The sequence below is a fragment of the Oryctolagus cuniculus genome, chromosome 13, assembly GCF_051225735.1.
Source record: "Oryctolagus cuniculus isolate XC-2025 breed Fujian yellow rabbit chromosome 13, ASM5122573v1, whole genome shotgun sequence".
In the NCBI taxonomy this organism is placed as follows: Eukaryota; Metazoa; Chordata; class Mammalia; order Lagomorpha; family Leporidae; genus Oryctolagus; species Oryctolagus cuniculus.
The window spans coordinates 60754354-60771084 of NC_142879.1; the positions used below are offsets into that span (position 1 = coordinate 60754354).

Genomic DNA, 16731 nt, shown 5'->3' on the forward strand with positions numbered 1-16731 from the left:
AGAACATATGGTATTTGTCCCTTTGGGACTGGCTTATTTCAATCAGCATGATGTGTTCCAGATTCCTCCATTTTGTTGCAAATGACTGGATTTCGTTGTTTCTTACTGTGGTATAGTATTCTAAAGAGTACATATCCCATAATTTCTTTATCCAGTCTACCGTTGATGGGCATTTGGGTTGGTTCCAGGTCTTAGCTATTGTGAATTGTGCTGCAATAAACATTAGGCTGCAGACCGCTTTTTTGTTTGCCAATTTCATTTCCTTTGGGTAAATTCCAAGGAGTGGGATGGCTGGGTCCAACGGTAGGGTTATCTTCAGGTTTCTGAGGAATCTCCAGACTGATTTCCATAGTGGCTTGACCAGTTTGCATTCCCACCAACAGTGGGTTAGTGTCCCTTTTTCCCCACATCCTCGCCAGCATCTGTTGTTGGTAGATTTCTGAATGTGAGCCATTCTAACCGGGGTGAGGTGAAACCTCACTGTGGTTTTGATTTGCATTTCTCTGATTGCTAATGACCTTGAACATTTTTTCATGTGCCTGTTGGCCATTTGGATTTCCTCTTTTGAAAAATGTCTATTGAGGTCCTTGGCCCATCTCTTAATTGGGTTGTTGGTTTTGTTTTTGTGGAGTTTCTTGATCTCTTTGTAGATTCTGGTTATTAACCCTTTATCTGTTGCATAGTTTGCAAATATTTTTTCCCATTCTGACGGTTGTCTCTTCACTCTCCTGACTGTTTCTTTTGCAGTACAGAAACTTCTCAATTTGATGCAATCCCAATAGTTAATTTTGGCTTTGACTGCCTGTGCCTCCCGGGTCTTTTCCAGAAACTCTTTGCCTGTGCCAATATCTTGAAGGGTTTCTCCAATGTTCTCTAGTAACTTGATGGTGTCAGGTCGTAGATTTAGGTCTTTAATCCATGTTGAGTGGATTTTTGTGTAAGGTGTAAGGTAGGGGTCTTGCTTCATGATTCTGCACGTGGAAATCCAATTTTCCCAGCACCATTTATTGAATAGACTGTCCTTGCTCAAGGAATTAGTTTTAGATCCTTGATCAAATATAAGTTGGCTGTAGATGTTTGGGTTGATTTCTGGTATTTCAATTCTGTTCCATTGGTCTATCCTTCTGTTTCTGTACCAGTACCATGCTGTTTTGATTACAACTGCCCTGTAGTATGTCCTGAAATCTGGTATTGTGATGCCTCCGGCTTTGTTTTTGTTGTACAAGATTGCTTTAGCTATTCGAGGTCTCTTGTGCCTCCATATAAATTTCAGCACCAATTTTTCCAGATCTGAGAAGAAGGTCTTCGGTATCTTGATTGGTATTGCATTGAATCTATAAATTGTTTTTGGGAGAATGGACATTTTGATGATATTGATTCTTCCAATCCATGAGCATGGAAGATTTTTCCATTTCTTGGTATCCTCTTCTTTGGTTTTTTTTTAAAGATTTACAGAGTTACACAGAGAGAGGAGAGGAAGGGGGCAGGGTCTTCCGTCCAATGGCTCACTCCCCAATTGACTGAAACAGCCAGAGCTGCGCTGATCTGAAGCCAGGAGCCAGGAGCTTCTTCTGGGTCTCCCACGTGGGTGCAGGGGCCCAAGGACTTTGGCCATCTTCTACTGCTTTCCCAGGCCATAGCAGAGAATTGGATCAGAAGAGGAGCAGCCGGGTCTTAACTGGCGCCCATGTGGGAAGCCGGCGCTTCAGGTCAGCGCGTTAACCCGTTGCACCACAGCGCTGCCCTCCCCCACCCCCCGATGTCTTCTCCCCACAAGTCCTCAGAATTCCAGGACCTTCATACTTCCCCCCAACTGAAATCAAGTCACGAGAAATTTCATCCCAAATGCTTCTGGTCCTGGATATTAAGAAAGCAGTATGATTAAACTCATAGGCACAGTTACACTCTTCCAAACTCACAACTGTTGTATCTACCCTATGGTTTCAAACTACTGCTTTTTTCATCACTTCCTTTCTTCTCCACTGTCTTCCAAGAACAGCAGAGAGGAAATGAATGCTTATTGAGCAAGTGCAGAACTTTATCTAATGGAGCAGATTTTACTTTATTCAAAGGGGAAGGGAACCAAAAAGGTTAAAGTAACTTTTCAAGTAGTAGAATCAAGAGCTGAACCTAGGCATTTCTGATCCCAAAACACTTATTCTTTCCACCAAGCCACAGTTTCTTTTTTGGACCTGAGATGACCAAAAATTTTGTAACACAGTTCTTAAAAGAAAAAAAAAACTAGAAGTCACCTTAGCACTCTCCTATTATCCCTAGAGATAAATTTTAAATGGATAGGGATCAGATGGTCTATTAGGAAAGCCTACAGAGAAACTAAAGTATAATGCGTTGCCCTTCAAAGTTCACAAACTATGCTAAAAATAAACATTAATGACAGTAATACCCTTGAGTAGCTTTTACTTAAGGTAACTCATAAGTTTTAAATGTGCAATAATGAATACTAAAATATGACATGGGAATGCACATGTGGCTTAGCAGTTAAGGTTCTGGTTAAGATACCCACATTCCACATCAGAGTACCTGGGTTCAATATCCAGCTAAGGTTCCTGACTCCAGCTTCCTGTTAATGCAGACCCTAGGAGGCAGTGGTGATGGCTCAAGTTGTTGGGTCTCTGCCCCTACATGGCCAACCTGGATGGAGTTCCTAGCTTCTGGCCTCATCTAGCCCATTACTGGCCATCTTGGGAATTTGGGGAGTGAACCAGCAGATGGGAGCACTCTCGTTAATTTGCTCTCTTTGCCATTCAAATAAAAAATATTAGAAAGGCAACATGAATTCCATGCTGCCCTATGATTATTCAGCATTGTAAGATTGCATTTCTATTGACAAGGTTCCTGTAGGCTCTCTGAGGCTACGGTCTCCTGCCTTGGCCCTTCAGACAGGCTCTTTCCACGCTTCTTGTGTGGGTGCAGATGGTAAAATCAGCAGTTAACCTTACCTTCTATTGAGCCCCTTACTTGCTTTTAATTTAATTTTCCTTCTAGAAAACTAAAAATGGACTAGTACATTTAGGAAATGTCTGAATGGAGGCAAAGCACCATTTTCTAAATGGTAAAACTGCAGACAGTGAAGGTGCCAAAAACTGTAAGACTAGCTATTAGTAACAGAACTGGGACAAGGGTGGATGTAAGCAAAGCATCATGTTTTCCCAGCACTAAGAGGCCCACAAACTGCCCCCCAACACATACACACACTTCTCCATTTGCCACCAAAATGCTTGCTCTGCTCATGAATAAAAGCAATAACAACCTTAATATCCATGAATAGCTAAATAGATCTAGTCACCTTGCTGCCTTTAAGAATTATGCACATCATTTAATACGTTGGGCTTTCTTACAAGTGCCATTCAATATCCACAACAGCCTCAGCATAAGGGCTCTCAGCATTCATAGCTTTGTGCTTATGTAGGCTGATTGTCTTTCTCAACTGATTTATAAAATTAGAGAGAACATTAGAAGCCAGGAAAATAGAAGCAGCATGGCTGAAAGCAGAGAAGCCACTTTATGCAGATGAATTTTATTTTGCATAAGCTGAATTTGAGATCCTATGGAGCACCCAAGTGAAAATGGAGATGAGACACTGGGTAATGTCCTCACCATAGCTGGCGGTGCCGTGGCTGTGACTGGGCTCTCCAAAGGGGAGAATGTGGAAGTCAGTGAGGAAGGGCTGGAGGCATTCACATATGAGAAAGGGGAGAAATATTAGAAACCAAAGGAACTGGAGTAAGTAAGTGAAATAATCCTACTTAAAGCACACATCCAATACGGTAGCCACCCATCACATATGGCTACTGAGTGCTTAAAATGTAACTGACCCACATTGAGATGTTCTGTGAGTACAAAATACATAGTAAATTTTGAAGCCTAAATGAACACGACTTCCACATCCTCCAGGGAGGTTCAAGGAGACTAATACTCAGCAGGAGCATCTGGGAGCTCACTGGTAATCTTGTAGAAGAGCCTTTGCAGAGAGAGGTGAGGCCAACTGCATAGGAGTCAGTGAGTAAATAAACCACTCCTGTATCCAGCATTTTTTGGCAGAGAAATACAGAAAGTGAGTTAGGGCACACGTTGCTTTATTGTCTATGAAAGGGAAGACTTATGAATGTTTGTACATGGCACACCAACCCTTTTTGTTCTCAGAAAGACACTGACATGCTTGCCTCCCTAACCCACATTCTGATTTCCACCAAGCCATTTGAGAACAAGCTCAAACACCGACACAAATACGGGGAAAGGCTGTGGAATAAGAAGCATTCTGTGATTTATCAAGAAAGGAGTCTGAGCCTTCCACATTTTTGCTTTTCATTTTAAATTCTAAATAAGAACTTGGAGAGAAAGGCTGGAAGCAACAGAGCGAGCTGACCTAAGAATGGCACATTCTGGATCCCAGGATTCCAAGGATTCTTCATCCAGCTCTACTTCCCAAGTGCCACTGCTTAACCATAAATTCATCAGGAAACTTCAGCATAACCATGAGGAATTTTATTACTAACTTTAAAGCATGCACTAACTTGCCATGGAGCACTCAGCTTTTTCCCCTCCTACTCCTTAGTACCAAATTAATAACTTTTAAAAAGTGTAATTATTGATGGCTATCTGCAATTTCTGAATGGAGACTCATGGTAAATACGGGCCCCTCCAGTGCGTTAGATGTCTAGTCATTGCCCCTAACGGTAGAGTTAGAAACATGCCAGGGGATTCCAACTCAATCCCATCAAGGTGGCACGTACCAATGCCATCTCACTAGTCAAAGTGATCAGTTTCAGTTCACAATTGATCATAATGAAAGGATTAAGAGTCAACGGGATCACACAAGCAAGGCTAGTGTCTGCTAATACTAACTGATAGAATTAAAAAGGAGAGAACGACCCAACATGGGAAGCGGGATACACAGCAGACTCAGAATGGCAGATGTCCTAAACAGCACTCTGGCCTCAGAATCAGCCCTTAAGGCATTCGGATCTGGCTGAAGAGCCATGAGAGTATTTCAGGCATGGAAAGCCAAGACACTCTGGAAAAAAAATGACCTAAATGAAAGATCCCTGTGAGTGAGAGCCCAGCAGAAAGAACGGGCCATCAAGAAGGAGGTACCTTTATCTGAAGGGAGGAGAGAACTTCCACTTTGACTATGGCTTTGTCTAAATAAGAACTCAAGAGGCTTCCATAGCCTTGGCAACTCATGACAAGAGCCTCAGGTGATTACTGATGCCATAAATAAAAACAAGAGTGTCAATTGTTAATCAACAACAGGAGTCACTCTGCACTTATTCCCCATGTAGGATCTCTGTCCTTAATGTGTTGTACTATGTGAATTAATGGTATCACTAGTACTCAAACAGTACTTTATACTTTGTGTTTCTGTGTGGGTGAAAACTGTTGAAATCTTTACTTAGTACATACTAAATTGATCTTCGGTATATAAAGAGAATTGAAAATGAATCTTGATGTGAATGGGATGGGAGAGGGAGCAGGAGGTGGGATGGTTGCGGGTTGGAGGGAGGTTATGGGGGGTGGGGAGAAATGCTATAATCCAAAAGTTGTACTTTGGAAATTTATATTAAATAAAATTTTTTAAAAAGATGTCAAGTCAGACTATGAACACTGGATGGGTTACAAGTCAATGTAAATATTCACAAAAAGTAATTAAGCAAATGTTTGCAGAAGGAAAGTTATCCATCAACTTGTAAAATATATGCAAGTCTTTATTAAATAAAAACTAGACATTATTCAGGTCTTTGTGATTTCCCCTAATATTTTACAAGAATAACAAGATGAAAGAATTAATCTCATCCACACTGCAGGTGTCAATGAAAATGTGTACTTCACATGTAAACTGCATAACTTCTAAAGCCCCCTCCCACTAAATTCCTCAAATAAAGAACCTTAACAATGGCAGAGTACAATTTAACACTCTTTACATATAGAAGAAACTCAAATAGAAGCTAATAAGCACCCAGCCCACACACATCTGCTTATTCAATCCCTTGGTGGGTTAACCTTATGGTACCAAGAATTTGGAAACACTACAGGATTGCAAGAAGAGCAGCCAGAAGAAAAAGTTCTCTCCTTGATATAAAGATACATATTTTATTCTTAATTGAAGGAGCATAATGCAGGAGTTTTAATCCCAATGCATGAAAGAAGCACCAATAAGTCAACGCACAGGTGCACTGACAATAACAGGTTTAATATTTCATTTCCAGACCTCTAAAAATGCCTAGCGTCTTGGCTCCTCAATGGCTTCCTACAAAGCACCATTGCCTCAAAACAGTACAGGGTAGCAGGAACAGGCTCTGGCACAGGTTTTGATCCCAGCTCAGAATAAGCTGTGTGGTTTAACCACTTTGTACCTCAGCTAACAGAAGGATAACAATATGATGTAACTCTCATTGTCTTATATGTGTATATGAGTTAATACAAGAACTCATTACTTGAGGAGTAACAGTTAACACATGAAAACTCCTGACAATAAGACTTGGTTCCTAGTGAGAGCTCAAGAATGTTAACTCCTTTTTTAATCAGTTAATGCTTATCAACACCTAAGTATAGCAAACCAGGATCCCAGCTAGGAACATTACAGACACAGCATGTTAGTACAGGACTGAAATTTTCACCTCTAAAGAGTCTTTGCGGCCGGCGCCGCGGGTATTGCGGCTCAATAGTCTAATCCTCCGCCTGTGGCACCGGCACACTGGGTTCCAGTCCCGGTCGGGGCGCCGGATTCTGTCCCGGTTGCCCCTTTTCCAGGCCAGCTCTCTGCTGTGGCCCGGGAAGGCAGTGGAGGATGGCCCAAGTCTTTGGGCCCTGCACCTGCAAGGGAGACCAAGAGAAGCACCTGGCTCCTGGCTTCGGATCAGCGAGGTATGCTGGCCACAGCATGCCAGCCGCGGGGGCCATTGTGGGGTGAACCAACAGCAAAAGGAAGACCTTTCTGTCTCTCTCTCTGTCCACTCTGCCTGTCAAAAAACTTTTTAAAAAAGTCTTTGCCCCCCAATATCCTTCTCCACAATAAAAATTGACAGTGATCTTGAAGCCATTAACTTTCCCCTTATGAAGGTGTTTCTATCTCCTGCCTTCAAAGCATCAATCTGATGTAGTGTGTGATGGAGCTGATCATTAAGAGAAAGTTGAGGGGGCCAACACTGTGGCATAGTAGGCTAAGCCTCTGCCTACAGCACTGGCATCCCATATGGGCACTGTTAGTATCCCAGCTGCTCCTCTTCCAATCTAGCTGTCTGCTTACAGCCTGGGAAGACAGTAAAAGACGGCCCAAGAGGTTGGGCTTCTGCATCTGTGCAGGAGACTCAGAAGAAACTCCTGGCTTGAGATTGGCTCAGCTCTGCACATTACAGTCATTTACGGAGTGAACCAGCAAATGGAAGACATTTCTGTCTTTCCCTCTCTCTGTCTATAACTCTGCCTCAAATAAATAGATAAAAATCTTTGAAAATTAAAGTGGAGTTTTGGATGACAGCCTTTCTAACTGGGGTGAGGTGAAACATCATTGTGGTTTTTATTTGCATTTCCCTGGTGGCTGGTAATCCTGAGCATTTTTTCATGTGAGTGTTGGCCTTTTGTATTTCATCCTTTGAAAAAAATGCCCATTCATGGGCCAGCACTGTGGTATAGTGGATAAAGCTGCCACCTTCAGTGCCAGCATCCCATATGGGTGCCAGTTCGAGTCTCGGCAGCTCCACTTCCAATCCAGCTCTCTCCAATGGCCTGAGAGGGCAGTAGAAGAAGGCCCAGGTCCTTGGGCCCCTGCACCCGCGTGGGAGACCTGGAAGAAGCTCCTGGCTCCTGGCTTTGGATCGGTGCAGCTCTGGCCCTTGCAGCCAACTGGGGAGTGAACCAGTGGATGGAAGACCTCTCTTTCTCTGCCTCTCCTTCTCTCTGTGTGTAACTCTGACTTTCAACTAAATAAATCTTTTAAAAAAAAAAGAAAAATGCCCATTCATATCCTTAGCCTGTTTCATAACTGGATCCTTTTTTTGTGTTGCTGTTGAGTTTCTTGAGCTCCTTATACATTCTTGATGTGGGTATGGAGAAAAGGTAGCCTAATACACTGTTGGTGGGAATGTAAACTAGTACAACTATTATGGAAGACAGTATGGAAATTTCTGAGAAATCTGAATCTACTTTATGATCCAGCCATCCCACTCCTGGGAACTTACCCTAATGAAATGAAATCAGTATATGAAAGTTATCTGTACCCCCGTGTTTATAGCATCTCAACTCACAATAACTAAGATATGGAACCAACTCAGATGTCCATCATCTGATGATTAGATAAAGAAATTGTGGTATGTATGCATGATGGAATACTACTCTGCCATTAAAAATGAAATCCTGTCTTTCACAACAAAATAGATGCAATTGGAGACCATTCTGCTCAGTGAAATAAGCCAGACTCAAAATGACAAATATCATGCTTTCCCTGATTTGTGGTAAATAACATACACAGAGTCCAAAAAAGGTAATGTATATTAGTGAAAATGACACTTTGAGATTTGATTATTGTTTACAGCCCTTGTCTATACTGCCGAGGAACAGGAGTTTTCTGCTTACTAAATGTTGAATTCTTTATTTAGTGGAGGAGTAAGGTTGTGATTATAAAGTAAACTGAAGCCGTGTCATTATAAAAATTAAAACCAAAAAAAAAGGAGTAGAGAGGGTGGGAATGAGGGAGGCGAGTAATAGAGGGTGGGAACCATCATTATGTTCTTAATGTTGCATATATAAAATTTGTGAAATCTCTTTCCTTTGTACAAATAATTTTTAAAAATTTATATATTTATTTGAAAGGCAAGGTTACAGAGAGAGAGATGCAGAGAGAGCTCTTACATCCACTGATTCACTCCCCAAAAGCCCACAACAGCCAGACCTGGGCTGATCCGAAGCCAGGTCTACATATGGCTGCAGGGATCCAAACTTGAATCATCTTCTGTTGCTTTCCCAGGTCCATTAACAAGGAGATGGATCAGAAGCAGAAGCCAGGACTTGAACTGGGGCCCATATGGGATGCCGGAACTTACCTGCTACTCCACTGCACTGGCCCCATTTTTTAAAAAAAAGAAAAGAAAGTTGAGTTCAATGACAGCAGCCAGGAGAGTGGCAGTGTGCTGTGGGAGACACTGAAAATGTTTCAGGTGCAAAGGCTTTATGTCTTTAAGCCCTTGGATGGCTGCCTCCAACCAACATGAGTAAGAGAAGCCTTCCAGAAGATTCAGCTTTCCAGAAAATAACCAATAAAACCATCTTTCAATCTAAATGGGTCACTGGGGTGGGATACCAAGTTAAGGGGTTTAGGATGTACCATTTGAGTATATGCAACTATATACTGAATATAAAATTGAGAAATTTTCTAAATTATTGTGAGAAGCTTCATTTAACAACTTCAAAATTATTTATGTATAAACATACATGCATGCAAATAAATACACGTGTGTATACGGATACACACAAAGTCCCAAAGTTATCATGGTTAGACCTAAGATTTTTCAATCTTGATGATACACAATCAGTAGAAATTTGTGCTTAAATTTTGAACTTTAATCTTCTCAGGCTAACACGATGCAGTGTGATACAGTCTTAGCAAGCAGAAGCAGTAAGCCACAATTCCCAGCCATAAGACCATAACAGGATATGACCAGTACTCCACAATGTACTCTGTTGCTAAGCCAGGATATTCAGTAGGTGAGATGTACTACATATGTTTTCAACTTAGGATATAATCCCAGGGTAAGTCAAGAAGCCTCAGAGTATGTACATGGATGTGTATATAAAGAAAAGGAAGGACCACTTGTAAATCTAGGTGTCCTTTAGCAATTAGAGTCCCTCCATGAACCATAGACCTTGAGTTTCCAAACGAAGGAGCAAAGACCGTCAGACCCCAGACCAAAGTATACAAGGTTGTATCAAGTCTTTGGCTCAGATCTCTGTTGTTGACATTCTTTCCAATAAACTTTCTTCTTATACTTTTTCTCCTCTAAATGTAGAAAAAGTATGTCCAAAATATATCAGTTCAACAAGTAAATGATATAAAAAAAAAAACTAGTAATGAGATGAGTTAACATTCTTTTCACCATACCAAGTCTTGGACATCTGGTGTGTATCTTATATTGACAGAACATCTGAACTCAAACTTACCATGTTTTAAGTGTTCAGCAGACACATGTGGCCAGTCGCCACCACACAGATGATGCAGGTCTACATTGTGCTTATTCCAAACACACTCTAGGACCTCTACCTCCCACATGATATCCCCCTCTTGACAAGGTACATTTCTGGCCTTGCCTACTCTCCATACCCACACTCCATGTTGTAACTCAATTCAGCCACCTGACATCATCAGACTTGCCTGCTCACAATAGGGCCACCTGAGACAGGATCCCTATTTGTATTCTCAACACCAACCACACTCTAGCCATTTAGCAGATGTGTTAAATAGCCAATCAACCAAAGGCACTAGGATGAAAATCCAAATTTGTTAAAATGGCATTCCAGACTAGCCTTGAACTATTCATAAAGGCTTTTTGTATAAATCCTCTCCTTTGACCACAAAATGTCCATTCCAGGATGCAGTAGGGTGAAGACAGAAACAGATAACAAGGTAAGTGTGCTAGATCTTCCCAGAGCATCAGTTACTAACTGGTGAGTGTTTTTAAATAATTTAAATGCTTTGACTGCACTGAAAGGCCAAAATCCTTACCAATTTTTTTTTAGGATTAAATACAAGTTTCCATAAACATCCTGTAATTAGAGCAAGCAGCTTTAGAATCGACCATCTAGAATTTCCAGCTTCTCCCTCTTGTGTCCATGCTTACTTTGCCCATTGGTGAACTGATGGAAACACTCAGAGGAGCCCTGGCTCCACCATGCTGCTCCATCTCTGCTCCTTTGCCTGACCTAGCTCTCCTTAATCCTGTGCCCTGCCACTGGATAACAGAAAGCCCTCCCTTCAAACCCTGGACTTACAGGAAGCAAAATTTCCAAAATTCAACCCGATCTCCAAAGCCACACAATTTCTTGGCATCACTCACACCCCATATAATGTTGCTAAGGATCCAGTTTTCTCTCTGCTCCTCCATTTTAATATCCTTGAGGACAGGGATCTTATCTCCTACCGGTTCTAGTCACTTAAGCGATTTGCTGTTGACTGAGGGACAACTGATAGACTATACTGCCAATTCTGCTTCAAGTTACATGGAAGAGAAAAACATAAAAAGTGGAAGGGTAAAATGTTAAACACAGCGGGGCTGGCATCATGGTCCAAGAGGTTAAGCCACTGCCTGCAACATCAACATCCCACATAAGCCCTCATTCATTTCCCAACTACTCCACTTCTGATCCAGTTCTCTGTTAATGCACCCATGGAAAGCAGAAGATGGCCCAAGTGTTTGGGCCCCCATACCCACATGGGAGACCCAGATGAAGCTCCTGGTTCCTGGCTTTGGCCTGGTCTAAGCTCTGGAAATTGCAGCCATTTGGGGAGTGAACCAGCGGATGAAAGATCTCTTTTTCTTCCTTGTCTCTCTCTGTGTAGCTCTGCCTTTCAAATAAATAATCTTTTTTTAAAGAAACATAGGTGTGTTTTCATTGGATTCAGTTGGTTTAATTAGACTGGGTGGTAAGTCTATAATAATATAAAGAGCAATGGAAAAATTTTAGGGAAAGAGAAATATTTATTAATACTGTGCCACACCCCATGTGCATTCCATTTACAGCAATTTTTTAAGAAAAACTTCTGAAGGAAAGGCAATGGTTAGAAAATCAGTTTTAAAGTGAGAAGCCAGTGTCTGAGGTTCAGCCTCAGATGACTCACCAAGCCCTTTAGTGCCCCCAGCCAAGACTAATGCAGCCATCGGGTCCTGCTACCTGCACCCCCTCCAACAGAGTTGGAGGGCTCCAACAGAGAACCCCCTCTCTGTTAGTCAGGAACCTGACAGATGACACCAGGCCTGAAAATCTACAGTGAGAGTTTGGGTGATACAGTTTGGTTGTGTGGGGAGCAGCCCGGACTGGACTGAGTTACTGGAATTAAGACTTATTCTATGCATCTGCTCTCCCACAATATGGCGCTGGGAGAGAAGTAAACAGCTTCCGCACAGCTGCCTCCAGTTCAACCAATAAACTGTAGGACTTGCTACTGATTGGAGGAGAGCAGCGTACTCGGCGTGTGGGCAGCCGAGTTGGGATTGGCGGAGGAGGACTATAAAGGAGGAGAGAGACGGCATGCACCAGGAACATCTAAGGGGAACATCTAAGGGGAACACCTGTGCAGCCCCCGAGAAAGCCGGCCGGCGGTGTGCCGCTCCCCTGCGGAAGTGGGGAATGTGGCCAGGGGGAACTGCCCTTCCACGGAGGTGGAAGGGATAGTAGCCAACCCGGGAAGAACCAGCAGCAAACCCGGGGAGGGCCGAGCAGACGAAAGAACAGCGCAGGGTCCTGTGTCGTTCCTCCACGAAGAGGGGGAGCGACAGGTTGGGCCTATAGTTTATGTATATGCTTCACTTGATTCCTACACCTCTTGTCCAAGAGGATTTACATATGTTCAATTTGAGGCTATGTGTGATGCCAAAGTTGCTTTACGTAATTTGGACAGAAAATGGATTTGCAGATGTCAGGTTGAAATACAACCTGTACAGAGGGATTGGAAGACACCAAATCAGATGAAAGCCAAGGAAGGGAGAGATGTGTGCAATTCTTCACATTATGGTGACTATGACAGATACGGACACTCCAGAAGCTGAAGTTACGAAGGAAGGAGATCAAGAAGCCAGTCTTCGATTATCACTATAGATGATCTTATAGCCCTAGAAATACTGACTGGAAGACCTCACCATAGCAGAAGCCATTCCAGCAATGATAGATTCAAACATCAAAATCCATCGTTTTCAAGATCTAAATCCAACTCAAGATCATTGTCCAACTCCCAGCCCAAGAAAAAAATGAAGGCTAAATCACGTTTTATGTCTACATCTCACATTAAAACTAGAGGCACCTCTAAAACAGATAAATGTGGCTCAGGAGATGAAAAGCAATCAAGGAAAAAAGAACCGCCCAGACCCAAACCTCAGTCAAGCTCACAGTGTAGGTCTAGCTCACAGACTAGGTCAAGATCTAGATCAAGGTATGGGACTATTCCTAAATCTGGAGGCCACCGAAAAGGACAAGACCATGATAATTTTTAGGCATTCATTCACTCAGAGCTTGGTTTACTTATCCAAAATGCAATGTTGCAATGATGCTTAGAAAAACACTTGTTAATTCCCCCTGTATCAGGCAATGGTTATAATTAAAATGATATACTGTTGAGAAGCCATTCTTAAGAGTCCAGTTTGTTTAACGTTATAGACAACTACCAATTTGTGATATCTCTGTATTTTAAAGATTCTCATCTTTTATGCTTGAAGTATTTGGTGAAAAGATGTGGGTTGATCTTAATTTGAAATACTGTCTCATTAAAAATGAATGTTCATATCCATATTTGGTAGAACTGTTAACTTCGAGTTGCAACTTGATAATCAGAATATAAAAGTGAAGTGGCCACAGTACAACACTGACTGCTCAGACACAGTAGGCTCAGGATGGACCTTTATGTCTTGTCAAGATGTCTAGGTCTTTGTTAATAGTTTATTTATAGCAGTTTGGACTAGTTTGTTTGCTAACCCTGCTACTTGGGGGAATGTCCCCAACTGGGTTATGTAACATTTTCAGGGATAGTGAGTTTTGGGTTGAAATGTGGAGCCTTCACTGCTTTTTTTTTCTATAAAAATTCAGAATGTACAATTGTCAGAAAAATCCACCTTGGAATTTGGACAGGTCAATGATGGCAGAAATAATTTGAAGGGGAAAAGAATGTTCGTATGTAGCTACTCTGAAGTTTAAGGAGCACTGTTAACTAATTTTCTTACCGCTGTTAGAAGCTGTTTCCAAGTAAGTTTTGTTTGTGTGCATGTACATAGTGTAAAATTGAATTCTGATACTTATAGCACTTAGCATATGCATTTCTATCAAAATGTGCCTACCTCTTTATGAAAGAGGCTTGCTCTTTACACCTCAGTTTTATTTAATGTGAGGCAAGTTGAAAGACAACATCCCCCATCCCAGGTGATTCTGTGGTGCCCTGAAATTTAAAATAATTCAGGAAAGGGATTAGTTTTTTTTTTATTTTTTTTTTATCTTTTATTTAATGAATATAAATTTCCAAAGTACGTCTCATGGGTTACAATGGCTTTCCCCCCCATACCGTCCCTCCCACCCACCACCCTCCCCTTTCCCACTCCCTCTCCCCTTCCATTCACATCAAGATTCATTTTCGATTATCTTAGTATACAGAAGATCAGCTTAGTATACCTTAAGTAAGGATTTCAACAGTTTGTTCCCACACAGAAACTTAAAGTGAAAAATAATAGATGATTTTTTTTTAAATGATGATGAAATCAGATCAGACCTATTGTCATGTTTAATCCCAGTGAGAGTCAAGTTGGGAATTGATAAGAGTCCATCTCTCAGGGCCAGCACCGTGGCGCAGTAGGTTAATCCTCCACCTGCAGTGCCAGCATCCCATATGGGTGCTGGTTCTAGTCCTGGCTGCCCCTCTTTCAATCCAGCTCTCTGCTATGGCCTGGGAAGGCAGTAGAAGATGGCCCAAGTCCTTGGGCATCTGCACCCATGTGGGAGACCAGGAAGAAGCACCTAGCACCTGGCTCCTGGCTTCGGATCAGCGCAGCTCCAGCCATTGCGGCCATCTGGGGAGTGAACAAATGGAAGGAGGACCCTTCTCTCTGTCTCTCCCTCTCCCTGTCTGTAACTGTCAAATAAATAAAATCTTAAAAAAAAGAGTCTATTTTTAATTATCAATATATCTGACTAAAAATGAGGAATCAGTCAGTAATACCCTTAACCATCTATACTTTCTAGTATTTCTATGAAAGATCGTTTTGAGGCAATAAAGTGACTTGATGTGTCCAATCTCATTTCGGGATAAAAAGGTAGCATCATTTTATTTTTTAATTTTTTTACAGGCAGAGTGGACAGTGAGAGAGAGACAGAGAGAAAGGTCTTCCTTTTGCCGTTGGTTCACCCTCCAATGGCCGCCGCGGCCAGCGCGCTGCAGCCAGCACATCGCGCTGATCCGAAGCCAGGAGCCAGGTGCTTCTCCTGGTCTCCCATGCACGTGCAGGGCCCAAAGACTTGGGCCATCCTCCACTGCACTCCCGGGCCACAGCAGAGAGCTGGCCTGGAAGAGGGGCAACCAGGGCAGAATCCGGCGCCCCAACCGGGACTAGAACCCAGGGTGCCAGTGCCACAGGCGGAGGATTAGCCTATTGAGCTGCAGCACCAGCTAGGAAACAATTCCTTTCAGAGAAGTACTTTTTCCAATTTTGGTTTTTGAAATCTAGGCTTTGCCTGTGAAGAACAAAGGGATCATTTTTAGATGCTGTTTATGGAATGTATTTGAAGGATCAACTCTAGAACCTTTGTATATTTCAGAGTATTTCTAACTTTCATTTCTTTCCTGTTTGCAGTTAATGTTCATGTTCTGCTATGCATTTATATGCACATTTCTTTAATTTTTTAGATTTTCCTGGATGTATAAACAAGTCTATTGAAAACTGCAGCAGTTTGCATTTTTTTTAATTTATTTATTGGAAAGGCAGAGTTACAGGAGGAGAGAGAGAGAGAAAGAGAGAGAGAGATCGTCCATCTGCTGGTTCACTCCCCAGATGGCTGCTACAGCCGGAGCTATGACGTCCGAAGACAGGAGCTTCTTCTTCCAGGTCTCCCTCCCACAAGGGTACAGAGGCCCAAGGGCTTGGGCCATCTTCCACTGCTTTCCCAGGCCTTAGCAGAGAGCTGGATTGGAAGTGGAGCAGCTGGGACCAGAACCAACATCCATACAGGATGCCGGTACTGCAAGCAGCTGCTTCACCTGCTACACCACAGCTTCAGACCCAGTACTATGCACTTTTGAAAAAGAGGAAAGTTGTGGAGTAACTTTGTATTTTTTCTTTCTTATAGAAGCTTCTATAAAAGTTTCTATACATTCTTTTTAACAAATATTGTGTACAACCTTTAAAATATCAATGTTTGGATCAAAGTAAAATGCAGCTTATTTTCAGCTTGTTGTAAATTAAGCAAACATGCTATAATGGGAACAAAATGAAGAAAAAATAAAGTGAAAAACCAAATAAAACATACTGCTTGAAAAAGTAAGTTGAAGTAAATAACTCTGAAAAATAAAACATCATCTGGGGCCAGTATTGTGGCATAGCAGGTAAAGCTACCACCCGTAACTGCCGCATCCCATATGGGTGCTGGTTCATGTCCCAGCTGCTCCACTTCTGACCCAGCCCCTTGCCAATGGCCTAGGAAAAACAACATAAGATGGCCCAAGTGTTTAGGCCCCTGGTACCCACATGAAAGCTCTGAATGAAGCTCCTGGCTCCTGGTTTCAGCTGGCCTAGCCCTGGCTATTGCAGCCATCTGGGGAGTAAACCAGCAGATGAAAGATCTCTTTCTCTCTCTGCCTCTCCCTCTCTAATTCTGATTTATAAAAATCTAAACAAACATCATTTAGAAAAAGTACAGGGTCAGGTGTTCAGCCTAGAGGTTAAGATGCCCACATCCCACATCAGAGTACCTGCGGCTGATACCGAGCTCCAGCTCCCAACTCCAGCTTCCTGCTAATACAAACCTTGG

The 16731-nt window shown here is 42.3% G+C and overlaps 1 protein-coding gene and 1 pseudogene across 2 annotated transcripts in view; one reads left to right on the plus strand and one right to left on the minus strand.

Moving 5' to 3' along the window:
* LOC100345443 (uncharacterized) overlaps positions 1 to 13217 on the plus strand; it is a 168251-nt pseudogene extending 155034 nt beyond the window's left edge.
* The window catches only part of RYR2 (ryanodine receptor 2), a 772754-nt gene that overhangs the window by 731085 nt on the left and 24938 nt on the right, over positions 1 to 16731 (minus strand).